Raw genomic sequence first — 9,032 nt, 5'->3', positions numbered from 1 at the left:
GGACAAGATGACCTCTTAAGGTACTTTTCTGCCCTGTTTTTCCTATTATTCTAAGAAGACTGCTTGCCAATGTGTATTTTAGCTTGTAATGTTTAGTAACTATTAGAAAAGGATCACAGGGCACTATGTAATACCTATCACACCTGGAGCACCTAAATCACTAAGGCACATGTTTACTTAAAGAGATTACGTGTTCACTCTTCTTTCTGTAGCCTGTTTGCTTCTCCTCTTCCCCATTTCTAGTGCATGCTACATCTTTACTCATAAATATTTATGACATAGGGAGGCTTGGAGACCCCATCCAAAGGCAGAGCAGTACTGTGCCTGGCATTGCACAGAGCCAGAGATAGTTCCTTTCCTGAAAAAAATAATGTGAATAGACAAGACAGGTAAGGAGCAGGAGGGACAGCAGAGGTGAAGGGACTTTTAAGGGGTTGAAGAGCAAATCACTGGCAAAGCCAGGCACAGAATGCAAGTCTCCAGAACCCCACTTGACTACCCAGTATCTACTAGATCGCAGCGTTTGGTCAAATCCAGTCCTATGCTCTGGTCCACATACCCATGGACCTGAATAGAGCCCCGTGGAAAGCAGGATCAAGGGCATTAGCTGGCAAAACTTTTAGAGATCCTTGCTTTTCTTGTCAAGTGGTCACTCTGTGGCGTGCTCTACAGTAGGGGTCAGCGACCTTTTCGGAGTGGCAGCCAAAGTAACCCACTTCTGACACAGGCACCCTTGCCAGTGCTTCCCTGACCCCCAAACTGCCCCAGGTATTCCAGCTTCATGGACCAGATGCAATCTCTTGACAGGCCAGATCTGGGCCATTGGTTGCCATCCCTTGCTCTGCAGCAGGGGTGCTCAACCACTGCCCACAGGTCAATTCCAGCCCAGAGTCACGGCATCTGGCCCACAGGGATCCCCACGAGTCCAAAAATTTGTCAGCAGAGAAGCAGTGGAAGCTTCATGTAGCTGGATCCAGCCCTGCCTGGGCCAGTGCTGCACAGCGGGATCAGGGCTGGGCCTGCCCTGGTGTGTCCGGGTTGGGTCGCGCTGCTCCCCACCACACCCTGCACATCTGGATCAGGGCTGGGTCACTCCACCCCTCGCCCCTGTGTCCTGATCCAGACCAGGCTGCTTCCCACCCGTGGTGGATGGATCAGGGTCAGGCTGTACAGCTCTCAGCTACTGAATCGGGCCCCCAGCCACACTGCGCCCGGACTGGACACAGCCTGTGGTATGAGAAGGGTGGGCCCAGAGGAAGAAGAGGCCTTTATTTCCCAACACCTGAACATGACCGTGAGGCCTGGGAGTGAGCCAGCCCCCACACCAAGGGTTCAGCCCTGCACAGTCGGGGGTCCACGCATAGGGCAGGGAAAACCGTGGGAGCGGGAAGGGGGTCACCGCTGGCCCCTGCCCGCATCCTGGACAAGGTGACAGGTGATTTGCACCCCCTACGGAAGAGGTGGCAAGCAGGTGTGCGTGGGCATAGGGGTGTACCGCAGGTGCTGCCGCTGTCTGCCTCTGGCCCTGCAAGTGGAGAACAGCGTTGCCAGGTTTCAAATAGGAAAGTTTCGTATGCGCTGAAAAACCATTGTACACTGAAAAAATATGCCAAAAAAAAGGATGCAAATAAGTCTTCTCGTTTACTTTATATTGCCAGTGAGTGAGTAAGAACTGGAAATGCTTCTTTGTTTCGAGGCCAGGTCATAAGAAAGTGCTGAAAGCAAGCCCAAAAGAGGGGTGTTAAGACTTCGTTAGAGCAACTTGAGTCACGAACGCCACGTGCCCCTGGAGGCTGAGGGGGCACGGCGAGCTCCCACAGGTAGTCGCGGTGGTGTTGGTGGTCAGGGGGGCAAACGTTGACCAGCGGTTGGCGGCCATCCACAGACACCGCCAGTGGGGTCGGCAAAAAGCAGGGTGGGGGGATAGGGGCAAGCAGCAACCACCGGCAGTGTTGGTGGTATTTTTTGCAGGGACTGCACTGCCATGCTCAGGGGCGGCATGTGCACCCACGTGCATCCCCTACGCATTGCCACTGACTTGGGTTTTGCACATGCTGCATTAATTTGCTGCCTCAAAAACTACTGCGTTTTGAACACTGTTACTATCTTTTTGTACACTTTGGCTTTTACTTTTTTCTACTTTGCCTTTTTTTGTCCACATTGGCTTTTATCTTTTTTTGTACGCTGACTTTTTTATGTACACTTTGACTTTTCTTTCTTTGTACGCTTTGCCCTTTTGTTAAAAAAAAGTTGTACACTGACTTTTTTTGTACACTTTGACTTTTTAAAATGTTTTCGTACACTTTTCTTTTTTTTTTAAGATTTTTTTGTACACTTTGACGACTAAGTGCACCTCGTGCCCGAGCTAAAACCCTGAAGACACCGCCACGACCATCCGCCCTCCCCTAGCAACACAGCCCGGCACGCGCAGGGTTAAGAGGAACCCGCGCCCCGGGCAGCCGCCAAGCGCGTAGCTGTCGCAAAACCCCGCCCACTGCCGCAAAGCTCCCCGCTCTTCTCTCCCGGCTGAGCCGCCTTTACGCGCTTTACGCTCCAGAAGGGCCGTCCCCGCCCTCCCTCCGTCTGCGCCTGCGCCAAGCGCGGCCGCCGGCGACTCGCTATTCACCAAGGGCTTGTGCGCCGGCGGGGTGGCGTGAGCGAGCCCCGCTTCCGCCGAGGTTTACGCGGCTGGAGTAGAGGCGTCGCTCCGAGCCCAGCGCCTGGGTGGTGTGTGCGGGGGGAGGGGGAGCGGAGGCTTAAAGGGACAAGAGCGGCGGAGGCCGGAGGGAGGCTCCATGGCGAGGCTGGCGGGGGGCAGGGGGCCCGGCCCCCGCCCCTGAGGCGAGGCAGGAGGTAAACCCATGGCTCCCGGGGGGCGGGGAAGGGGCTGCCCTGTTGCGGGGTGGGGGGCATCGTCCTGTAGGGGGGCAAGGCTGGAGGCAACCTCAGGCCCCCCAGGGCTGTGCCGGGCAGGGAGCTGCCACCACAGCGGCGGGATGTGGTGGAAACGTGGGCGCGATGCTGTGCGCTGGGTGGCATTTCCCCGGCACCTGGCTGGGGGACTCTCTTTTTCTCATGTAATTTTCTTTCTTCGAGCCCCTGGCGGGTGCCCGGCTCTCCTCGAGCCCGTGTTTTGCTTTGCATTGAAAGACACCGACATGGGCGCACGCCCATGTCGGCCTGCGGTGCGGGGGAAGCAGACAGACCGAGTCTTTTGTACCTTTTTACCTCCCCCCCACCCTGCCGGGCGGATTGGGGAGGGTCGATGCAGGGAGCAGAGGTTGCAAACGGGGCTTTATCCTTGTACATATGTATTTTCTCTTTAAAAGCAAAGCTGCTGAGTGAGGACGGATGGGACTTGAGCCATAGAAAGAATAAAGGTGGCAGGGAGCTGCTAAACTTTAAATGTTGCCTGACCTGCTGAGGGGATTAAAAATAAGGACTGTGAATATTTTATCGTGATGGCGCTTGGTGCGGTGCTCAGCCCGCCTGCGGCTCCCGGCGCTGACCTGTGGAGCAAGATCTGGGGAGAATCCATTCGGGCCCTCAAATCCAGTAGGGAACCAAGCAGTGGAGTTAGGCTGCCAGGTCTGAGGGGAAAGGGTCTTTTGCTGGCAAACGTTTTCTCAGCTTGAGCAGAGTGGGGACCTGCCTCGTTCTGGGGAGTTTGGATTGTTGTTCTTGATCATTTCAAACCAGGCTAGAAGCAGCAACTGACAAGTTAGACACCGGGTGGAGGTAACTAGGAGCCCGGCCAAGCTGCAGGTGTGTATTGATTGTGGAAGAGTGAATCATTTCTATGAGTATATTTGGAAGTTATTGCGTTTAAATAGCCTATTGGTTTTCTGCTTGTACCACAAGTGGCTGGATAGCTGGAAACCGGTTATGTGCACGAGTATGTCTGCTAGTGAGAGTGCCCAGCCAGGATGTCATACACGTGGTCTGCCCCTGATCACCAGGACAGAGATTTAAAAATCAGCCCTTATATAACAGCTTCAAGAAAGGTTTGGTGTTTGCCAACATGTCTGAAAGGGAATGACTCTAAATTAGGGCAGGAGGCCTCCACTGGGAGAGTGTGGGAAGGCCTTCTCTTGTTCCTGTGAGGACTTTCTGTAGGCTTAAATGCCAGAAGTGACTTGTCAATGATTGTATTCACTGCCATTTCAGTTAGAAGTGTTGATTTGTGAGGGCTTGATGAGTGCTCAGTACCTCTCAGGGTTGGGCCTGGCCTTAAAAAATCAACAGCAAAGCAGTCCAAATTCAGATCTGATGTGCACCTGGAAGCAGCTCGACTGAAGTTGGTGGAATTGTAACCTACTTAGGCTTGACTTCTTGGCCCTACCCTTGTGTCAGGGCACTTAGTTTCATTATGATCTAGTAACTGCTGCTATCTGGCGTACAGTGTCTTGAGATTTGATAGCTCTGTAATTAGTTTGCAGAAGTTGCAAGGTCTTGGGGAAAAAAAAATCAATGTGATATTTTTCTTATCCTTGTTTATTCTTGCATTCAAATGGATTAGGTAATAATAGCTAGCTTTCTGCCTGGCTGAGTGAATGGGGAAACTGTGCACTGTACAGAAGTTTTGTTTGAGGTGCAGCGTGGCGCCTATGGCTGTTACCCTTCATTGTGGCTTGGGTTAGGTTTGGTTGTTGCCACTCACTTTGTCAGACTGGGGAACAGGAAGGTGAACTCAGAGTTCAGCAGGTTTCTGACTCCTCCCTCCGCTGCCTCCTCCCAAAGCAATTCTTGTCTGTCGTTCCAGCATAGTTGAGAGATTTTGCATCACCTTGCTGCTGCTTGCATGCTACCTCTCAGTTTCCATGCAGCCTAAGTGTTGTCAAAAATGTTAATATGAGAGTGACTCAGCGGATCAATGAAAACAGCATGAGTTGAGCTTATGGACAATCGGTATCTCTCTTTCTCTCTCCCTCTCTCTTTTTCCAGGCAGACTAAAAGAGGTGATGTTGTCCTGTAACAGCTGCCAGTAAACATGTTTATTGGATGTCAGCCTAATCGCGTTCAGTAGCTTTCTCTCTACCTGTGCTCTGTGCTGTCCACCAGGCTAATTTCCATGGCTAGGAGCAATTGCTGAATGCCAGGTAGCTGTTGCAGCGTCTAGTTGTTTTCAGCCTTGGCTAGGCTAGCTAGGTACTTCCCTGGTTTTTGCAGTATCTGAATATCATACATCATTAGTAGATTTGCAAGAATCCTATGAGTTAGAGAAGCACTTATCCCTATTTCATGCATAAGGCTGTGCAATGCCTCAGTTATCTAATTGAAGTCATTTCTTAGGTTGTTAAGAAGTCTCTTTTAGAGCAGGGAATCGCATGCAAAGTCCAAGGCCAGTATCCTGGTCTGTAGACCTTCTTCCTTATGTCTCCTGGCCTGTGCTTGGTACGTTTGCTTGATGCAGCTGAAACAAAATGTGTGTAGGCTTGAGACAGGATGGTGTGCAGCTCTGAAGGGCACTCACAGGAAGGGCATGCAGTGGTTAGGACTTCAATGTGGGCTTCAAGAAACCTGAATTCATATTCCTGTCTCCCACAGATTTCCTGTGTGGGGCTGAATGTAGCTTCTCTTTGCCTCCTAAATACAGTGGGGATAACAGTACTGCCCTGCCGTACAGGGTTGCTGAGGTGAATGTGTGTTAAAGACTGAAGTGATCAGATAACTCAGACCAGGAGGTATGATGATGAGTTTGGGACCTTGTTTCCCCTAGTGCCCCCTGGCATAACAGGAATAATGGCCATAAGTTGTTGGAGAGTAGGTTTAGATTAGACATCCTTAAGAACTGCTTCACAGTTAGGGCAGCTAGGATCTGGAACCAGCTTCCAAAGGAAGTGGTGCAGGCTCCTACCCTGGGGGTCTTTAAGAAGAGGCTTGATGCCTACCTAGCTGGGATCATTTGAGCCCAGTTTTTCTCCTGCTCAGGCAGGGGTTCGGACTTGAAGATCTACAAAGGTCCCTTCCGACCCGACTTCTATGATTCTATGATGAATGTATAAAATACATCTCTGGGTGCTTTGTAATCTGGATGCTGTAATAAAGCTTCATCTAGCTAGTGGGGAATTGGCCTTGACAAAACAAGAAGCCATCCGGTTAGCCCTTCCCTCTGCCACAGATGGTGGGGCTTATTGGACTAGAGCGTTATGGCTGTGCAGTGTGAACAGGGAAGGAGAAACTCTTTGCAGTGATCCAACCTGGCCTGCAAATTATTTCTACCCCCATTAGAGCAACTGCACTTGTATAAACAATGTTTTGAATTCAAATGGACATTTCTAGGCTTCTTGCTTGTGTTAAAGGACTCCCCTAAGTCCCTGCCCCTTGCATTAGGACTCCCCTGAATCCCTGCTTGAGTTGCAGAGTTATGGAACAGATTGCCAGCTAAATGCCGGCTTTTTCTTGCTGGTCATGTTAACATGCTGTTAGCACTGGAGGAAAAAAATGGTGCTTACTGCAGAGTGCTTTTAGTTCAGCTGTTACAGGGTATTATCTGTCCTGCGTATACTGTGATGGATCACACTGGCACATCTGGCACCCAAACATGCTTAAAACACGATACTGTCTTTTTTTAGTGGAGGCAGTACGTCATTATGTGTCCTAGGCTTGCTTACATGGTTGGGTCCAGCCTACCCTATAGTGCTGGGGAGCCAGACACCTTGCAGATGGGTCATTTGGGCCCAAATACTTACAGTATAGACCAGCAGTTCCCAAACTCTCACAGATTGCACACCACCAATTTAAAATGATACAACCTTAATTACCACGAGCAAATTTTTATCATATAAAGTAATTATAATAAATCTGTTAACATGCACCACTGACAGGTTGTCTGCGTACCACTAGTGGTGTGCATCCCATATATTGGGAACTGCTGGTGTAGACAACACGCTTCCCTTTACCTCTCCAGTAGCAGCAAATTCGACAGCAAACCAGTTAGCTGTCCAAAGGAGGCTGGCAAGTACCTTTGTTATTCAGTAAACAACTATAATTAAACTGGAACATCCATGTGATGCTTTTTCCACGTAGCATTTTCAGAATGCTCCACAGAACAAGGTGGTTACAGATTTCTTAAGAGGTGTGTGGTAAGGAGTGACTCTTAGTGCTGGCATATCTGTTTGCAGCTGGGACTTAAATATCCTTGACATTGATTTTCCTCCCTTCTGGAAAGATCGTGGTGAGGAGTTGGTTCCATGTCCAGTAGGAGCCTCTGAAGACCAAGGAGTTTGTAGTCTTGAATTTTGAAGGAAAGTGATAGTCCTCCTTTGACAAAGCGGTGTATGGTGATAGGATCTGCTGACAATACCAATGGCCTGATTACGCCAGAGATCTTATTGCAGCACATCAATGCCATCCTTTCTAGGAAATACTTAGGGTGAGCACTTGAGGTCAGATCACCTGTGTTAGTCAAATGAAGAGATTTTTTTGGATGCTCTGCCTTTGAAAGAACTTGTGTTAAGTTTGGTAAATAAGATAGTTATTTGTGGGAGCTTGGACTTGCACAACATGAGGCACAAAGCCTTCAGGTATGAGGACAGAATTTAATCTGGTGAACTGCATTGGTGAGATGCATCACAGAGATTTTCGGCTTCCTCTAAACCATTGGATTCTGGAAGCTGCATTTGAGGCTGACTGCTCCAGTACTGTGCAAACTGGCGTTCAGAAAATGGTCAGGAAGGCACATTCTGTTCAGCATGGGCAAAGGAGGAACAAAGCAGCCAGGTGCCCAAGACAGCTCCCACATACTGGGCAGTTTTAGGTTGCTGCTGTTTTTTTCCATCTCCCCCAAGCTGGCACCCAGAGTGGCTGCCATGGTCACTCTGCTATAGTTATGTCATTGAGCATAGGCCAGAGGAGCTAAATGCTGGGAGGGCAAAAGCAGCATTAGAGATGTCTGCCAGCAGAATGACACAAGCAGCTTTTTTAAATGAAGCCCACGTTGGACTCCCCGAGTGTTTGGGATGTTGAGTGCAGGGAGGTTAAGCAGCTTTGAGATGTATATCTCATCTGTGTGTGTGTGTATGTATATATGTGTGTGTGTGCGTGTGTATATTTATTACATTACTCAGCAACCAAAAAATGAGTGTTTTGGAGCTGTTTGACTCCTCATGGCATAAGAGGTCCGGAGCTGGCTTTTCCAGGTGTGAATAAAGCTGCTGCTTCTTGAGCTCCATCCCTCCGATGGAAACACTCCTACTTGTTAACATGGATTTATGTTTCCCTTGAGCTTGTGGACTTTTATAAAGCATCCCTGGGAAGAGTCTTGCAGCCCTGCTGGATAAAGGAGCCTGGATTTGCATGTGATGTCAATACAGCACCAAAGCAGGGTGAACCAACCACCAGGGAGAACTTAGTGGCTGCTGGGAGCCTGCAGAGAAGCCATCTCCTTGGAGAGACCACTGTGGCCATGGTCAGACCTGGATGGAATCAGGCTCTTTCACAGTGTGGAGATTTGCTTTTAACAACCACTCTAGCTTCAACATAGTGGCTCACGAGGCACTGGATGTTTGAGGCTGGTGGGAGTCTCTGTAGGTGGATGCTCATCCAGTGAAAACCTGGAAGGTTTGGCTTTTTGCCTCTTAGTTGAAACCCTTTGGCTCTCTGAGGACTCCTGGTATCAAGTGATTCTGCCTCCATAGATGTTAAAAATGAAAATGTGCCTGACTGCAGTTGACTTCTGTGGTAACATGTATGTGCACACAGCAGAAGGAGAGCCCCTGAGTCCTGGAGATGCCCCATTGCTCCCTTTGCAGGGCTGAGTTAGTAATGGGACTTTCTCCACTTGGCTTCTCTAGGTCAGTCCCTGTACAAGATCCAACATTGTTTAGCACCTTCTGTGTTACACGGGTGTGCAGTAGACAGCACTGTTGTCCTGGATCCACCGCAACCACATTGATTTTCCTGATCTCAGTGGTATTTTTGTTCTTAGTCTAGTCTTTGTGCTTGTGAGTATGGAGAGTACTAGTGGCATTACTGAGAGCAGTGCATAGTGCAGACTGATGTGTGGACTAAGCAACAGAAGGGTGTGTTAC

The 9,032-nt window shown here is 49.6% G+C and overlaps 1 protein-coding gene across 2 annotated transcripts in view; it reads left to right on the top strand.

Moving 5' to 3' along the window:
- The first annotated feature begins 2,616 nt into the window (after nucleotides 1-2,616).
- CSNK1G2 (casein kinase 1 gamma 2) overlaps nucleotides 2,617-9,032 on the top strand; it is a 70,452-nt gene continuing 64,036 nt past the window's right edge. The window contains exon 1 of one of the 2 annotated variants that reach the window (XM_090027087.1): nucleotides 2,617-2,853. The gene's annotated coding sequence lies outside the window, so the exon portion shown is untranslated. The remainder of the gene's footprint in view (nucleotides 2,854-9,032) is intronic. The other variant, XM_090027086.1, reaches the window with a different exon arrangement.

The sequence above is a fragment of the Crocodylus siamensis genome, chromosome 14 (genome assembly GCF_052110815.1).
Source record: "Crocodylus siamensis isolate JL-2025a chromosome 14, ASM5211081v1, whole genome shotgun sequence".
NCBI classification, from domain to species: Eukaryota; Metazoa; Chordata; order Crocodylia; family Crocodylidae; genus Crocodylus; species Crocodylus siamensis.
The sequence above is the reverse complement of the archived record's forward strand: the minus strand, read 5'-3'. Positions and strand labels throughout refer to the sequence as shown.